Source organism: Lepidochelys olivacea, assembly GCF_965140295.1.
Source record: "Lepidochelys olivacea isolate rLepOli2 genome assembly, chromosome: 10".
Lineage (NCBI taxonomy): Eukaryota > Metazoa > Chordata > Testudines > Cheloniidae > Lepidochelys > Lepidochelys olivacea.
Window position 1 is genome coordinate 59,578,691 of NC_140420.1, and position 19,351 is coordinate 59,598,041.

At 41.3% G+C, this 19,351-nt stretch overlaps 1 protein-coding gene across 17 annotated transcripts in view; it reads right to left on the reverse strand.

Moving 5' to 3' along the window:
• The window catches only part of TCF12 (transcription factor 12), a 284,639-nt gene that overhangs the window by 206,394 nt on the left and 58,894 nt on the right, over positions 1-19,351 (reverse strand). For 2 of the 17 annotated variants that reach the window (XM_084642011.1, XM_084642013.1), the window contains exon 2: positions 11,396-11,458. The exons of the other annotated variants lie outside the window; for them this stretch is intronic. The gene's annotated coding sequence lies outside the window, so the exon portion shown is untranslated. The remainder of the gene's footprint in view (positions 1-11,395; positions 11,459-19,351) is intronic. 17 annotated transcript variants of the gene reach the window in all.

Consider the following 19,351-nt stretch of genomic DNA (forward strand, 5'->3'; position numbering starts at 1 on the left):
TTCTTTTTGTTTAATAAGTATCTGTCTTAGCTACCCAAATCCACATATTTAGCAACACTGCTGTAAGTCTGTGACCACAAAGAGGTAGCTAGAAGCAGTGCCCCAAACAGCTCAATGATGGTTTGCCATCTGCAATAACATCTAAAAGACCATCAGACAAGGGGGTTTTCTTTTTAAAAACTCTCTCAAGCTAATGGGAAAAGGATGTTGTTAAAATGAAAGCCTTACTTAATACTTTACATTTCAAATGCTTTAACTGTTTTCCCCTCTTTCTCTGCATCATTCATAAAGGTTTAAAGGATTTTAAATGCTGTTTTTGCCATGGCACTAAGCAGGCTGAGGTCTCTCTATGACAAACCCCAAACCTTGTTTAAAACTTTTTAATGTTGGAGCATTATCCAGTCGTGTTAGCAACTTTGACTCTTTTGGCCCATATATTCCATCTAAATTAATACAACAGTTCTACTCCGCACTCTCCTACTGAGTTGACGGGGAGTACTTGACATATCACTAATAGCATGTACACAATACAAACAGCACTGTGCACTAGTACAACTCTGGACTTTAGTTAGGAATACCCATGTTCTAGCACCTTTTTGTTGCTATATCCACGTTGGGTATAGTGGTATAGTGTTACGGCCTGGTTCTTATTCTAGCATTTATGGCTGGGAAGATTACTTTCTGAATGTGAACCAACGTACCACTCTTAGTTGTCAGGAACAAGAACTCTACAAAGGAGTAAACTGCCCCCATTCTTCACAGTGGAGTTTAAACTCTAAAAACTAATTATGACAATTTAAATATGAAGGTATAACTATTTAATTGTATATGTTTAGCAAGAATATCCACCTATTCTGAGTGGATATTGAAGAAATATCACTCCCTCAATCCCAAATCCTGTTCCGGAAAGTAATTTGTCAATCTATAGGATTGGTGGAAGTGGATCTATGATCTTCGTTTGATTTTCCATCGCAAGTTTTCCCCCAGAATATTTTCCTACTATAACCAATTTCCAATCCTTAAAACTTATGCTGGTTGCAAACCTGAAACAATATTTTGCACTACTGAAAAATCTAAATTATTTTTGACATATATTAAGAAGGTTTTTCTATTTCCTCTGCCACTACTCACCATTTATTGCCCAACAAGCTGTTTTGATTGGTTAACAATCTCCATGATCTCAATCCCACATATCACATATGTACTCTTTCTAGCTGTATTAGCTAGACAAGTGTAGAAAGGTCTTATTCCTATAATTAATGATAGATTAGAAAAAAACATTTCTAATAAAGAATAGAATGCACTTAAAACTTCAGATTTCAGAGGCAGAACATCTGGTAGGAAGGTCAGGGTTGGAATTTATACTCGTAACCCAACTGACAATTTTAGATTGTCCCTCCTTCTCTAAAAAGAAGGGACATTGCATTATAATTAGGGTTGGTGGGCAGGCTACAATTAAGGAAGTGTATTTTTTAAATGTAGAGTAAACAAGTGTTATCATGAATACCAGAGAACTGTGCTATCGTTCAACTGCTGAAAAATCAATAAAATCCAGTAAAAATCCTTGCTCAGCTGAAACGTGTCCTTATTATTTTTTTCTCCATGCAATTGTACTACTCCAGTGCAAACACTTCTCTCTATGAAGCCAATCACTACCTTGCATTGTCCATTGTCAGCAAGCAGCAGCCAACACTAAAATTAGGGTTTTGTGGGTTTTTTTAAAACACACACCCCTTTAAAAAAGAAAATAGCGTTCTTCCGATAACATATTCAAATTGCACTTTAACCTCAGGCGATATTGAAGAAAATAGATCTCATCCTTAGAAAGCTTATTCTATCCCATCTCTCCTAAACACAGGTGTGGTCTACACTACAGAGTTAGGCCAATGTAAGTTGCCTTGTATCGACCTCCTTGTGCATGTATCTATGCTCAAATGTGTCTCCAACTAACATAAGCACCTCGTTACAGCAACACTGTAAAACCACCTCCTCCAACAGCATACAGCCATGGTCAACCTACTGATGTCAACATACTGTGAGTGTCGACAAACATGTGCTGTGTCAATCCTAACAGTCTTCCAGCGGCTGTCCCACAATACACCATTCCCCACAACTGTGGTCATAATTGTAAACTCCACTGTCCAAGGGTTCACAGGCACTGGAAGATATCTCCTCTTTCAAACTCCCCACGTTTGTGAAATGCCTGTTCCTGCCTGCCCATCTTGGCGAGCATACCAAATAGCTCTCTCTTGCTTTGAAGGACTCCCCAACTGAACATACCAGCTCCACTCACTAGGTATGCTCCTGCCTTGGGTAGACACGAGGTAATGGATCTTTTGGGACCTCTTCAGCCTGTAGGGAGAAGAGACTATGTGAGCAGAACTACAGACCAGCTGTAGAAAAATGGGACATCTACGAACAGACTGCACGGGGGATAAAGGCAAAGGGCTACTTCTCATGTCTTGCTTACAATACTCCTGCTAATACATCCCAGAATGGTGTTTGCTTTTCTTTGCAACAGTGTTACACCGTTGACTCATATTTAGCTTGTGATCCATTATGGCCCCCCAGACCCTTTTCTGCAGTACCTAGGCAATTGTTTCTCATTTTATAGATGTGCAATTGATTGTTTCTTCTTAAATGGAGTACCTTGCATTTATGCTTATTGAATTCATCCTATTTCTTTCAGGCCATTCCTTCAGTTTGTCCAGATCATTTTGAATTTTAATCCTATCCTCCAAAAGCACTTGCAACCCCTCCCAGCTCGGTACTGCCCACAAGCTTTAAAAGTATACTCTCTATGCGATTATCTAAAAGACTGATGAAGATATTGAACAGAACCATACCCAGAACTCATCCCTGTGGGAGCCCCCTTGATATGCCCTTCCAGCTTGACTATGAACCACTGATAACTGCTCTCTGAGAACAGTTTTCCAACCAGTTAGGCACCCACCTTATAGTAGCTCCATCTAGGTTGTATTTCCCTAGTTTGTGTATGAGAAGGTCATGCAAGACAGTATCAAAAGCCTTACTAAAGTCAAGATATACCACATCTACTGCTTCCCCCCATCACACAGCTTGTTACCCTGTCAAAGAAATCTATCAGGTTGGTTTGACATGATTTGTTCTTGACAAATCCATGCTGACTGTTATTTATCACTTTATTATCTTCTAGGTGTTTGCAAATTGATTGCTTAATTATTTACTCCATTAGCTTTCTGGGTACTGAAACAGCTACTGTCCTATACTCATCCCTATGGAATAGGGACTGAAATTTTATAGCTTCATGCAACAGAAAAAATATTTCCGCTGCTCCTTGTCCTTGACGGACATACTAACCACGGCTGGGGCTGGAGAGCAGTGCTATGTCAAGACACTACAAAGCTGAAGTGTCAATAAGCATCTCTTATGACAAGTTTTCATGGAAAACATATTTCCCTTTCCATTGTCACTGTAAATCCAATGATGCACCATTCCATTTTTATCAGCAGCTTTTGCCATGGTGGCCTTGAGGGATGCCCCTTCTATGCGCATAGAAAGCCTGACCCTGATGAGGGTAAACAAGAGAACTGGGGACAACATGTTCTGCGACATCTGGTAAGCCAGTGCTGCTTTGGACCATGAACAGAGGGGCCAAAGGGCCAATATGACAACGATCCTTGGAGAAATCCATGGTCACAGCATCCTATACCCCTCAACATAGCATCGTACCACAGGCCACATCCTTACCCGTACTACTCCATGGTGGAGGACAGCAAGGAAAACCACAGCTTCACATACACTGACCTGGGAGAACCACAAGTGCTGTATAGGTAGGCACAACTACATTTGTGCACTCAAATGGGCAAAAATGTTTGCTGCCTTTCCAATTTTCAAGTTCCATTTTGTTAATTTATGTTAAAAGTTTTTTCCCCACTGTTTTTCTGCACTGTATTTGCCACTCAGTAAATTTTTATTTTTGGAAAATAAAATTATGTTGATTAGTTCACAACAAATATAGGCAGAATGCATAGTGGTACTCTCAGCACAAGCACTTCTAAAAGGTACATCAAGCACTGAATAATTAATAGCTTCAGGAAAAGAGTAATATTTACAAAATGTACAGCAAGCACTACGCAATTCTTAGCAGCAACCAAAGCTCCAGGCCTAGAAAACATTCCAGCACAGAACACTACTGTGGACTGACCATTAAAGTGCACTTTCAAAGCCTCCTTCACTGCACAGCTCCACAATGAACTCTTGTAATGGTCCTTGTGTCTAGCTGTTCAAAAATCAGCAGACAGTCACTTTACCTCCACCCTTGTGGCAGCTTTCCCCCATTTTCCTCACAGATATTATGCAGAATACAACAGGTGGTTGTAACCATTGGGATATTTTTCTTACTGAGATCCAATCTTATGAGTAAACAGTGCCAGTGTCCCTTCAATCTACAAAAAGCAATTCAACAATCATTCTGCAGCAGTCCTGTTGAGCCACTACTTGAATCTTTTCTTGGTGTTGTCAAAGAAGCTAATGTATGGTTTCAGTACTCAGAGGAGGGTACGCTGGGTCCCTGAGAATCACTAGTGGCATTTCAATATCACCAATGATAATCTGCCAGTCGGGAAAGATAGCCCTGCTTGTAGCTTTCTGAACAGTTACATGTTCTTAAAGATATGAGCGTCAGGCACCTTCCCCTGACCATTCCACACTGGTATTGGTGAAGCATCACTGGTAATCCTCCAATGCTTGCATAACCATTCAAAAGTAGTCCTTTCAGTTGAAGTACTCTGTAGCAAAGTGAGCTTGTGCAAAAATAGAGATATGTGTACCATTTATCATGCCACTGCAGTTCGGGAACCCCACTGCTGCAAATCCATCTACTATGTCTTGCATGCTGCTGAAAGTCACAGTCCTGTGCAGCAGGAGACAATTAATGGCCCTTCACATTTGCATGACAGCAGCCCCCGCTGGGCATTTTTCAGCTCCAAAATGATTTCCCACCAACTGGTAGCAATTGGGCATTGCGAACTTCCAGAGTGCCACTGCCACTCACTTCTCTACTGTCAGTACAGCTCTCATTCTGGTGTCCATGAAGTGGAGCAAGCTCACCACACAGATCCAAGAACGTGGCCTTTTATATCCAAAAGTCCTGCAGCCATTTATCATCCCAAACCTTCATTACAAAATGATCCCACTAGTCAGTGCTCATTTCCTGGGCCCAACAGCAGCGTTCCACTGTCTGCAGCTGCTCCATGAACACCAACAACCTTGAATTGATTTTCACTACCTCCCTCAGCAAACTACCCTCGAAGAAATCCTCAAGTCCCGTATTGATGCAGTATTTCCTGATCACCTGCAAATACAGGAAAATCATGTGTCCTGTATTTGCAACATTCATTAGAATAGTGCAGAGCTCTGTGGGATCCATGCTTCTGTCAGAGATGGGGCCACCAAAAAGTGCCATGCAGGTCTGTGGGATTAAAAATAAAATGCACAAAAATTATGGAATATGGATGGCATTATGAGATGGAGAAAACTGCATGCTGGGAACTTGATCCCTACCTCTCAGAGATTCCTGGGTGAATCATTTCTACCCACAACTCACTGGGAAAATTTTTCAGCAGGCAGTGCACCCAACAGCAGTGCATGGCATACTGCGATACCTATCCGTAGTGCACTACACTTTATGTTGACACATGTACACCTAATGAGTACTCACCACCACTGCAAGTAGTCAAGTACGCAAGCAATATACAAACTTCGGTAGCCGTACACCATAATTTGCGCTGACCAAAATTTCTAGTGTAGACATGGTCTGAGAAAAGCACACACCTAGGGTGAATGAGTAAGGGTGAAGGATCCACTGACTTTTACATGTCACCTAAATTAAGGTAAGAAAGAGCATTTAAAGGGTAGTAAAGCAAGGTCCAAAAGGGTATGAAATATTTCTGATTCTTTAGCATTGGGTAAAACAGTTCATTAAGGTCACCTCCAATGGCAGGTCCAATGTAAAACACCTGTTCAAGGTGGCAAGTTTTGAAATGCAAATGGACTTTTACTATTAAAGCTGAGATACTGATTTTGAAAACTTATGTTAAAGCTGATTTGGTGTCATTAACTATGTAAGTGACAGGTCAGAACAGTGTGATTTGTGAGATTCTGTGGTTTACTGTGGATTGAGTTGGTTTTGCATAGAAAACTCAAAAAGGTACTTTGTTGCAAAACAACATTTCACTGTGTAATCTCTAAATTTGTATGGTTCTATCATGTGTGTGTAAGGAAATAAAAAAGCAAGTTGCCAATATGCTGAACTATAAAAGTCGGGATGTGCAATAGCCATCACTTTCATATGCACTTAAAAAAGAGGATCAGATTTACCTACTGGAAATGTAGAAAGGGGTGACCAAAATTCATAGTTACCTAAAAATATCTCCTATAAACAAAATCTTTGTTACTAATTACTTGCTAGAATTAGACATAAAATTTACTGAAAGTACATTTGCTCTAAAGTAATTTACTCCAGAAAATTGTTAAAATCCAACAATTTAAACTTGAGGTACTGTAATTCAGTAAAACAGTAACTAAGAAAAACTATAAAATACTCATCATAGTTTAGTAAGAGTACATTTGGATAAATACAGCTCCAAAAATAGTTCCTTACCCTTCCATTCTTCAATTATATCATCTGAGAGTTCAATAATAATTAGGAAGCCAATTTTCAAGCAACGGGTCTGCATGAACAAAGCCAGCTTTGAGTGAAATAAGTCTGCTCTCCTCATGCAAGCTAAATGGCTATTATAAATTGTTATGGCCATTTTTTCTTTAAAAAATTGCTTTTCCTTTTGTGAAGGAAGTGATACTTTTTGTATTTTTATACAGTTGCCAAAACAAGTCCATTTACATGTAATGCCTGTCAAATAGTGACTTTACATTTGGATTTTGTTGGCATTTAATCCTGCATTCTATTCTTCTCTGTGTCATTATTGCTTTTTAGGTTTAGCAGCAGCCCTTGATCTCTGTTGAACTTTTCTTTTTCATACTTTAATACTACATGTAAATTGTAAAATTTACATAAAATCCCAGTTTATGCCTACCTGTCCAAAATAACTTAAAATATCATTGTGGTAAAGGATTTTAACTTTTAACAAATGAAAGCCTCAAAAGAAAAAGAACAGAGAATTAACTCCTAGCTTTGTATTCTGTTGTAAAATTTTCAGGAATAAGAAAAACAAGAAAACAGATGAGACCTGTTAGACAGAAGCCCATTGTTTACTATTTGATTAGTATATAATGAATTTCTTTTCTAGGAAAAGGATATTAAATTTTAATACAGTAGCAGTTGAAAGTGTTTTGTAGGCAACATGCAGTATCCCACGGTGAAAGGCATAGGGTGTCAAATGTCTCTCTACAATACCAGTTTATCTGTGAAGCAATAGTGACATCAGTTCCAAAGGAAAATATTCACTTATCCTTCCATTTTAGAGATAAAGTGTTACGAAGATACATGCATAAGAAACAGGGCTAATCAGAACAAATACCATGTATAAACTTTAGTTCTATATGATCATATGGATTGTACATGAAGCACTGACTCCTCTAGAAAGGAAAAAAAGTTACAGATTATGCACGTAGAGAAATTATGAGAGCAGATTAGTTATACACTGCCAAGTCATTTTGGTTCTCACAGCAAAGATGTAAGATTGAAGAAATACAAAGATTAAAGTGCTAAATACAAACCAGTTGAGGGCTACACTAGATTTCATTATTATGAGATGCACAGGCCTTATATACCTGTTCTGTAGATGCATGGAGGATTTCACTCTCAGGTCCAATCACTGTCATTTTCTACAAATACTAAAATTATTTTGGACAGTGATATAAAGCCAAATGAAAACCATGTGTTAATGAGTAAAAAAATGAGTTTGGAAATTCAAAACCAAAAAGTTCCAATAGCAACTTGACTGTGTACAATGCAGCAGAGTTAAGTATTGTGGCTCCATGAGTGAGAACTTTTTATAATGAAACTATAGCTATACAGATATTTTACTCAAGACCTCCTAGAACCTACCATTTCAACTGTCATAAAGGAATCAAAATAGGATAGTAATCTGTATATTTATTCAGCGGATTAGTGAATATCAGTACTAAATATGAATGGAAAACAACACTATTAGCATGATATATATAGGGATATAACTAGGGCTCTACCAAATTCACAGTCCATTCTGGTAAAAATTTCATGGTCACAGAATTTTAAAAATCATGAATTTCACAGTTTCCAATACTTAAATTTGAAATTTCACAGTGTTGTATCCATGCTGATCCTGACCCAAAAGTGGATGGGGGAGGGGGTTGCAAGGCCAGTGTAGGGGGCTGTGGTATTACCACCCTTACTTCTGCGCTGCTGCTGGCATTACTGTCCGCAGAGCTGGGCGGCCAGAGAGCGGTGGTTGTTGGCTGGGAGTCCAGACCAGAAGGCAGCACCACCAGCAGAAGCAGCACACAAGTAAGAGTGACATGGTATGCTTTTGCCTCTCTTCTAGGCTGCTGCTGGTCGTGGTGGCGCTGTCTTCAAAGCTGGGCTCCCAGCCAGTAGCTCCGGAGCTTCTTACAGCAAGGGGAGGTTCCTGGAGATGGGTCTCACCTGGCCCTCAGGAGCTGCCTGTTCAGGGGAAGAAGAAGTTCCATCCCTCCCCAGCCCAACCAGAACAAGCAGCTGTACCCCAGCACATGGTAGCAGCCTCCAGCTCCGGCACCCCCAACCCTGGCTCTTCTCAGCTCCGGGTCCAATGCTTAAGGGTTAAAGGGCCTTGGGCTGACTGTGGGTGGAAGGAGGGAGTGACTATGGTCCTCCCCCAACCCCGGCCACAATGCCGTGGGCGGTCACCCACCTGTAGGCCAGCCCTGCCCCCATAAAAAAAGTGACAGCCCCTCATACCATGCCACCCTCACCTCTTTGCTACTGTTGGTGGCAGCACTGCCTTCAGAGCTGGGTGCCTGGCCAGCAGCCATCACACTCTGGCCACCCAGTTCTCAAGGCAGCACAGAAATAAGGGTGGCAATCCCCCTACAATAGCCAGATTTCATGGAGGAGACCAGACTCCACTGTCCATGACATGTTTTTCACAGCTGGGAATTTAGTAAGCCCGAGATGTAACATATTGTGTGGGAAAATGGCTCTTACCCCCTGCTTTCTTCTGAGAAAGCAGAAGCCCAAAGGAAATGAGAACTTAATATTTGAAAAAACTAGAACCTAAGAGGTTTCAGAGTAACAGCCGTGTTAGTCTGTATTCGCAAAAAGAAAAGGAGTACTTGTGGCACCTTAGAGACTAACCAATTTATTTGAGCATAAGCTTTCGTGAGCTACAGCTCACTTCATCGGATGCATACTGTGGAAAGCGTAGAAGATCTTTTTATGCTTTGTGCGTATAAAAAGATCTTCTACACTTTCCACAGTATGCATCCGATGAAGTGAGCTGTAGCTCATGAAAGCTTATGCTCAAATAAATTGATTAGTCTCTAAGGTGCCACAAGTACTCCTTTTCTTAGAACCTAAAAGAGTCAGGTGCCCAACTCCCACTGTATTTCAACAAAATATGGACTTCTAACTCCTTTAAGCACCTCTGAAAATACAGCCCACGGTTTTACAATGAAAGACTAATAAATCATTGATGCATGCTACCTACTACTTCTCAAACTTACATTATAAAGAAAAGTAAATCTGAGGCCAAATTATGCTCTCAGTACATCAGGGTAAGCCCAGAGTAACTCCATGTGCTTCCATGAGGTGGATTTACACTTTTGTAACAGCAGAATGTGGCCTGAAGTCTGCATATTTATTTATTTGGCGGAGTTGTTTTTTTTTAAATTCCATGTGGCTCATCTTTCCTTCGAAACTACATCCATTCCCCATGTTCTGAAGTGAAGCTTAAAAGAATTCCGCTAAATTCAAGAAAATCCGCAGTTTAAGATGCCACAATCCACACTGATACCACAATCCACATTTACGATGCCACCATCAGAAGGTAACATTCATATCCTACACAAATTAGTACCTCAATTTGATCTGGAAAAGTTTAACACAGTTTTCTTATAAAAAATTCAATTATTTTCAATTAAAAAACAAAAATAGAACCAGGAAGGAGTAACGGATGAAACAGATACAGCTAAAATCCTGTAGCATATGATGTGCTGAAAACATATAACACAGACAATACAGTTTATAAAAGTAAAGTCTGCATATTATGATTCCTTAAAGTTTTATTTTAAAATTAAAATGTCCCAGCTACATTTGACTAAATATGCTTTCTAAATCTGATGATTGCACCTTTCGGCGATAGCCACAGAAGATTAATTTACATTATGGGAATGGACTGTTGGGGGTAGGAAGAGACAGTTTTTGCTGCCTTCCTCCTCTTCCCTTCATGCTGTCAGTTTAATTTGAAATCAGGCCCCCCACAGAATTTATTTAAGTTGTTCTTGCAGTAAAAAGTAAGTCAAAGTCACCAGTGATCCAAAGAGGCAGAGTGAGCTGCTTCTGGAGGTCAACTATCTTTTAAAGCATATCAACAAGAAAATAGCACACCATGTCTAATATGCTATTTGTGCTGGACTCTGGCACTCTGCTGTGCATGCTGAAAAAAATAACAGATGAAAATACACACAGCTTAACTGGGCAGGCAAAAAGCACCTTCTCTTAGAAATAATTTTGCTTGGGCTAAACTATGAGATGGCAAATGAAAACAAACTACAATAAATGAAAATCCGTAAGTGACATTTTGCCAGCATTGCAATGATATCCAAGTAAAAACATTCTTTCCTATCAATAAGTAAAAGAAAAATCCTGAGATGATTAGCCATTCTTAATGCTTAACACCATGCACTCTAATGAGAGCTACTAAGTAAAATGAATATGTAAGTGTAATTATCCACTTTCAAATGTTATACACTCAAATAACATGATCATGTCAGTCAAAAGGTAAAAGGATTATTTAAAGCACATAAAAATCTGCCCAGCTCTCTATTTCTTATGATGAAATATATAAAACACATGAAAAAGCTTTCCCAGAAGGCCACGAAATACATGTCCAAATGCAGTCTAACAATAATCTTCAATAATTAAAAAACGGTTGTTCCTATCACTACCCAAATTACCTGTTTTGGCACATCCTAAATAAAGAGTAAAAAATGAAGACAGCTTAATATATGGCATATAGAAAGCACACAACATGAATTGTCTTTTCACCCTTTCACATGTTATGTCATAGTCAACATCCCCCTAGAAACATACATATGAGGCTATAATCATAACATCAGATTTTAAGCAGAACCTTCCCCTAGCTCTGGTTTATAAACTGATGCCATGTTACAGCTCTCAGTTCTGTCACCTTCTACGTTTGGGGAAATCTCTTACTTGTTTATGTTTGTTTCAAAGCTCTCTTCTACGCCAGCCCAGATACTTGGGTGCAGTTGTTCCCTGCAAGCAGATGGAGACAGCAACAAATAGAATCTTTAAATGACATCATCCCCTTGTACAAGGGGAGCTTGCAGGCTCACAGTTCCAAGATTCTCCCAGAACAAAGTAAAATGAACATAAATCCAATAAGGCACAAACAAGAGTTAGCACATCTACAGTGCTTACCATAGACCCTCAAGACAGTTTACAATATTAGCATATTAGGCCTCACAACCCATGGAGGTAGAGGAGCATTATCATGTCCACTTTACAGCTGGACAGAGAAATAACCCCAGTTTATCACTGGAAACGGATCAGTTTCCGACAGTAGCAGTTATAAGAAATGTAGGACACAGGTATGCCGGTGAGACCATCTTCTTTAATTGCCTTAATATTTACCGCACATTTACTCCCATTTGCTTACCTTTCTACTGTGTCTTTATGACATGCTATAGATTCTTAATTAGATACTCTTCAATTCTTCTCCTGCTTGCCAATACTTCCATTTGGGAAACAGCTTTCACTAGATCTCCAAGTATCTACTATTCTCTGCAGCACCATGTCGAGTAAACTTACTTGAACCTGGCTGTCAGTTAATATCCCCAAATAATTCAGTCTCTAATTGGCTAATTTTATCTGTTCAAAATTCACTTAACTGTATTACAGGTTTGTAACACAAATGGTGAATGGTCTCATGTAGCAAAAAGTGTCTTTCATATATAATGTGCCTTTCCCAAGAGAGAGTCTTGTATTATTGAAATCTTTGAATTACTTTATATAGCAGTTTGCAGTCCCCTTCAGGGTCCCACTAGAACATATTAGGATTTCTTTTTATTTACAATCGCACAAAAAGGCATCCATCTGCTAATCTGGGAGATTCTGATGTTACCAAAACAATGCAACCAAGCAGCAAGCTCTCTGAAAAACACAACCTTTAGAACAAGCCAAAAGGCATGACTTCCCTCATCAAAATGCCATCTCCCTATTGAAACCTCACCATCCTCTGTTACCCAGGTTAAAAAAAAAAAAAAAAAAAGGCCATATGGCATTCCCAGAAGGTCAAAAATCTCGAACTATTTCAGAACCGGGGGAAGGAGACCAAAGCCTTGAGGTAAGTGGGGAAGTGGGATACTGGGAAGCACGAGCAGGAGAGCTTGAGAGGGGAGGGCTCCTGCCTCATACTGAGAAAGCAGGACGATCAGCCAGTTATCTTAAGTGCCTGTACACAAATGCAAGAAGCTTGGGAAACAAGCAGGGAGAACTGGAAGTCCTGGCACAGTCAAGGAATTATGATGTGATTGGAATAACAGAGACTTGGTGGGATAACTCACATGACTGGAGTACTGTCATGGATGGATATAAACTGTTCAGGAAGGACAGGCAGGGCAAAAAAGGTGGGGGAGTTGCATTGTATGTAAGAGAGCAATATGACTGCTCAGAGCTCCGGTATGAAACTGCAGAAAAACCTCAGAATCTCTGGATTAGGTTTAGAAGTGTGATCAACAAGGGTGATGTCGTGGTGGGAGTCTGCTATAGGCGATGAGGTGGACGAGGCTTTCTTCCGGCAACTAACGGAAGTTACTAGATCGCAGGGGCGATGAGGTGGACGAGGCTTTCTTCCGGCAACTAACGGAAGTTACTAGATCGCAGGCCCTGGTTCTCATGGGAGACTTCAATCATCCTGATATCTGCTGGGAGAGCAATACAGCGGTGCACAGACAATCCAAGAAGTTTTTGGAAAGGGTAGGGGACAATTTCCTGGTGCAAGTGCTGGAGGAACCAACTTGGGGAAGAGCTCTTCTTGACCTGCTGCTCACAAACCAGGAAGAATTAGTAGGGGAAGCAAAAGTGGATGGGAACCTGGCAGGCAGTGACCTTGAGATGGTCGAGTTCAGAATCCTGACACAAGGAAGAAAGGAGAGCAGCAGAATACAGACCCTGCACTTCAGAAAAGCAGACTCTGACTCCCTCAGGGAACTGATGAGCAGGATTCCCTGGGAGAATAACATGAGGGGGAAAGGAGTCCAGGAGAGCTGGCTGTATTTTAAAGAATCCTTATTGAGGTTACAGGAACAAACCATTCTGATGTGTAGAAAGAATAGTAAATATGGCAGGCGACCAGCTTGACTTAACAGTGAAATCCTTGCTGATCTTAAACACAAAAAAGAAGCTTACAAGAAGTGGAAGATTGGACAAATGACCAGGGAAGAGTATAAAAATATTGCTCGGGCATGCAGGAGTGAAATCAGGAAGGCCAAATCACACTTGGAGTTGCAGCTAGCAAGAGAAGTTAAGAGTAACAAGAAGGATTTCTTCAAGTATGTTAGCAACAAGAAGAAAGTCAAGGAAAGTATGGGCCCCTTACTTAATGACAGAGTGACAGAGGATGAGGAAAAAGCTAATGTACTCAATGCTTTTTTTTCGCCTTTGTCTTCACGAACAAGGTCAGCTCCCAGACTACTGTACTGGGCAGCACAGCATGGGGAGGAGGTGACCAGCCCTGTGTGGAGAAAGAAGTGGTTCGGGACTATTTAGAAAAGCTGGACGAGCACAAGTCTATGGGGCCGGATGCGCTGCATCCGACAGTGCTAAAGGAGTTGACGGATGTGATTGCAGAGCCATTGGCCACTATCTTTGAAAATTCATGGCGATCAGGGGAGGTCCCGGACGACTGGAAAAAGGCTAATGTAGTGCCCATCTTTAAAAAAAAAAAGGGAAGGAGGAGGATGCGGGTAACTACAGGCCAGTCAGTCCCTGGAAAAATCAAGGAGCAGGTCCTCAAGGAATCAATTCTGAAGCACTTAGAGGAGAGGAAAGTGATCAGGAACAGTCAGCATGGATTCACCAAGGGCAAGTCATGCCTGACTAATCTAATTGCCTTCTATGATGAAATAACTGGCTCTGTGGATGAGGGGAAAGCAGTGGACATGTTGTTCCTTGACTTTAGCAAAGCTTTTGACACGGTCTCCCACAGTATTCTTGCCAGCAAGTTAAAGAAGTATGGGCTGGATGAATGGACTATAAGGTGGATAAAAAGATGGCTAGATCATCAGGTCAACAGGTAGTGATTAATGGCTCCATGTCTAGTTGGCAGCCGGTATCAAGCAGAATGCCCCAAGGGTCAGTCCTGGGGCCGGTTTGGTTCAATATCTTCATTAATGATTTGGAGGATGGCGTGGACTGCACCCTCAGCAAGTTTGCAGATGACACTAAACTGGGAGGAGTGGTAGATACGCTGGAGGGCAGGGATAGGATACAGAGGGACCTAGACATATTGGAGGATTGGGCCAAAAGAAATCTGATGAGGTTCAATAAGGATAAGTGCAGGGTCCTGCACTTAGGATGGAAGAATCCCATGCACTGCTACAGACTAAGAACCAAATGGCTAGGCAGCAGTCCTGCAGAAAATGACCTAGGGGTGACAGTGGACGAGAAGCTGGATATGAGTCAACAGTGTGCCCTTGTTGCCAAGAAGGCCAATGGCATTTTGGGATGTATAAGTAGGGGCATTGCCAGCAGATCGAGGGACGTGATCATTCCCCTCTATTCGACACTGGTGAGGCCTCATCTGGAGTACTGTGTCCAGTTTGGGGCCCCACACTACAAGAAAGATGTGGAAAAATTGGAAAGCGTCCAGCGGAAGGCAACAAAAATTATTTGGGGACTGGAACACATGAGTTATGAGGAGAGGCTGAGGGAACTGGGATTGTTTAGTCTGTGGAAGAGAAGAATGAGGGGGGATTTGATAGCTGCTTTCAACTACCTGAAAGGGGGTTCCAAAGAGGATGGAGCTAGACTGTTCTCAGTGGTAGCAGATGACAGAACAAGGAGTAATGATCTCAAGTTGCAGTGGGGGAGGTTTAGGTTGGATATCAGGAAAAACTTTTTCACTAGGAGGGTGGTGAAGCACTGGAATGTGGTTACCTAGGGAGGTGGTGGAATCTCCTTCCTTAGAGTTTTTTAAGGTCAGCGTTGACAAAAAGCCCAGGCTGGGATGATTTAGTTGGGGATTGGTCCTGCTTTGAGCAGGGGGTTGGACTAGATGACCTCCTGAGGTCCCTTCCAACCCTGATATTCTGTGATTCTATGAACCAGGGCAGAAGCTTGTTCCCCCATTGAGGGCCTCTCATGGAAGATTTTCTGCCAAAGGGATTTCAATTTCAACACCTGCACTGACAGCCACTGTATTACGTTTCACTAATTTGATCACTTGTTTATTTATTGTCCCTGCCACATTTCCTTCCAGGCTGAAGGATTTAGGTGGATTCATATTTGTCAAAGATTTCCTTGCAATCTGTCCTCACAAAGACAAGTCTTTCCACAACTGGACCCAGATCAAATTTATGAAGCATGTAAAGAATTGCAGAGCTAGTTCATGGATTCTGGAGAGGACTTAATTTTTTTTTAAAAGCATATTTGCTCAAATACTTCCCCAAATCAAGCTGCTGTGGTGCTAATGTCTCTTTAAAATGACAAAAGCAGATACACTTAGACAAGCTTATATTTCCCCAAGTGGCAGCTGGGAGTATCCAGTTAGATGTAGCTGGCAGACCAAGTATCTATCTCCCCACATCTGTAAGAGTAGGCACTGCAAATATATTTACTAAGTCTTCAGTGAGAAGGTGCAGGCCTTTTGGCTCCACACAATTCCTTAATGATTTGCGCAGTAGCTTGAAGCAGCAATGTATTTAATTTAATTTTATTTTTATAGAAAGGAGCAATATGCAGCTCAGCTCAGCCCTGCTCTGGCACTTCAGCCAGGGCGCAAGGTCGGTGGCCGCACCACGCCACTCCTGGCAGCCGCAGCATGGCCCTGCTCCAGCTCCTACGTGCTCCAATGGGAGCTGCAGGGGCAGTACCTGCAGCTGGGGCAGCGTGCAGACCCGCCTGGCCGTGCCTCCATGTAGGAGCCAGAAAAGGGACATGCCACTGCTTCCAGGAGCCACTTGAGGTAAGTGCCACTTGGAGCCTGCACCCCATGAGCCTCTCCCACGCACCAATTCCCTGCTCCAGCCCTGATCCCCCTCCCACCCTTCAAACCCCTTCATCCCAGCCCAGAGCACCCTCTTACACCCCCAGCCTCACCCCAGAGCCCGCACCCCCTCCCAAACCCCAACCCCAATTTTGTGAGCATTCATGGCCCGCCATACAATTTCTATTCCCCAATGTGGCCCTTGGGCCAAAAAGTGTGCCCACCCTTGGGCTATGCAATACAAGCTTTTCTTACAGTGCATTAGCAACACAACTGTAAGTATTAAAACCACACAGCTATACAATCACTTTGTAGTTTTCCCTGGAGTATTTAAAAACAGCAGCAATCTCCCTGACTCCAGACAGCAGGACAAGTAGTAGTATTGGGACAGATTTTATTTTATTTTTTTTAATAAGTTTATACTTTTGGGATAGTTAGCAGAGAGGGGGAGAAGCCATTGCAGCCAAAAGAAAATTACCAGGAACCTCACACAATAAATGTGAAATTCATCAGAAAATCCTTCTGGCTCACTACCCTGTGGGACAGGGACAACATGCCTGTACATATTCACCTGACAACAAAAGGCATCACTGCAGCACGGAAAAAATGAGAAAACAGCCAAACTACTAAAGAGTAATTGCTGAACACTTCCAACTGTATTCTGACTGCACCAGGAAGAAAATGAATACAAGAAAAATAAATCCATTCCTGACCTGCTAGGGAGCTGCCTGTTGCCAAAAAACAGAATGAAGAGGAAAAGACAACAGATATTTATAGGATCACAGCAGGTTAGCCTGCCACACGATAAAATGAAATACATGTAGCAGTCAGCATTCCCATCAGCTCCCAACTCACTGCAAAAAAGTAGCTTTCACTGAACAGGAAAAGTTGTGAGTAAGGGACCATATAGACTTGGCAGAACAGTAAGCTGTGGTTAAACTGGAATTGGCCAAACAAAAATGGTTGAACTGGAAGGCTAAGGGGGGGGGAAGAGATCACCCTTGTTTAAGGAGTCACTGCTGTCAAACAAAATATTAGAGAAGTCAATCAGCATTATAGAGGCATATTCACTGCCTGAAAAGCTTTGGTCTAAGAGGAGAAAAATAATCAAGATGCAATGTGAAATCAAAAGGGAGAAGGAACAGAGAGCAAGAATGAAAGGCATAGACCAATGGAGAGCGATGAAAGCAAAACACAGAGAGCCCATAGAGAAAATTTTAAAAAAATAAAATAAAGGTTGGAGAACTATAAGGGTAGCAAAGGAAGTGGAAAGAATTAAGGGGGAAGGGGAAATAAATATTTTTTTCTCTTTGTTAGCTATCTGCGACAGCATGTTTTGGGGCCTTATTCTGCATTCCGCAACCTAAACTCACAGTGACCTTAAGCAGCCCTGTAACAAGGCACTGGACCTGTGGCTCATGCACATAACCCAGCACCCAGTTTCAAGGTTCTGGCTGACCAGCGAAGTCAGGTGACCCAGCGTTACATGATGACTCAGAAGTGGTGCTCCTTATAAGAAGAAGCCTGCTCAGTCAGAGAGGAAACCACGATGTCAGGTGAAGGACCCTCCACATCAGCCAGACACAAGGTCTAAAAGGAGGTATCTGCAGAGAGCAGGGGGAGGTGTCTTAATTAGGTCAGGCTTTAAGAAAGGTCAAGCAGCAGGAGTTTCGGGAAGTAACTATACAGTCTTCAAAAAAAAATTTTTTTTTTAGTTGACATTGTACCATTTTGTTAAACAAACAACAAACAAACATTAGGGAAAAAAAAAAACCCCGCATGAAAGGGACTGAAATTCTACTGTTGCTGGAAACTGTATTCAACATATTGGCCAGTAAGACAGCTCACCATCTTACAGACCCTTAAACTCAGTGTGAGTGGTTTATTATTTATTCGTATTATGATAGTACCTATAGGCCTGAGATCAAGGCCCCATTGTGCTGAACACTGCATAAAAGGCATAGTAAGAGGAATTCCAGCTCTGAAATTACTGTTCGTTCCACTGTGGCAGGAGTGGGAGAACTCCAGCATCTGGTTACAATTTACTTTAGAGTTAAACATTTTCAAACCAGCTTTTAGAAATACCTGTCATTCTTTCAGTCTCCCCATCCAGTGAATGAGGCTGTTGCCTCTTCTGAGGATTATATAAAATAAAAAAAAAACATATCAGTTTTCCTGTAAGAACGCACTGGAAATCAGATGGTTTCCAAGTTGCTGTAAATCTAAAATGTACGACTACTCTGAAAACCATCCAATTTCCAGTGCATTCTTACAAGAAACTTGATACTTCCTTCCTGCTTTATATCAAGTTGTCAAGATAATGGTTACTTATTTTATTGTTCTCTTCAACATTTAAGACATTTTAAAACACTTTGAGAGATTTATATTTCTTTGTAGCCAGATGTACTGAACAAAGACTTGTGTATGACACTTTATTTAACTTTCTGTCCAAGATAAATATAGAAAACATTTACATGGACACACCCTAGGGTTCACCTTGACCAGCTACCTGGAGGTAAAAAACTACAGCTTACATTGTCTATGCTAAGTTTTTACAATGTGCTAACTATCTCTTAAAAAAATACCTTAGAACACCAGTGTAGATGAAGCCTATAAGTTATACTTCAACAGCAGATGAAGTCTGTCAAGTAAGTTTCTTGTCTGCATTTCTTCACTCTGTGTATGTGGATGGGGTGAGCAGAGGGGAATGTTGAAAGAAGGATGGAATCCTAGGTAGCCTACATATTCCAGAAAAGAGGAGACCCTCCAAGCAAGAAATTGTTTCCTGGGGATTTCTCCAGATCAGGAATCTATGGGTTAAGGCCAAAAAATCAGGAAAGATTAATGGGGTACAGGTAAAGTGATTTTAATTTTCTATGGTATGGGGAGTTGTATATTTGTTTTAACTGCACAACTAAAAAAAAAGACTAAAAAGAGTAAAA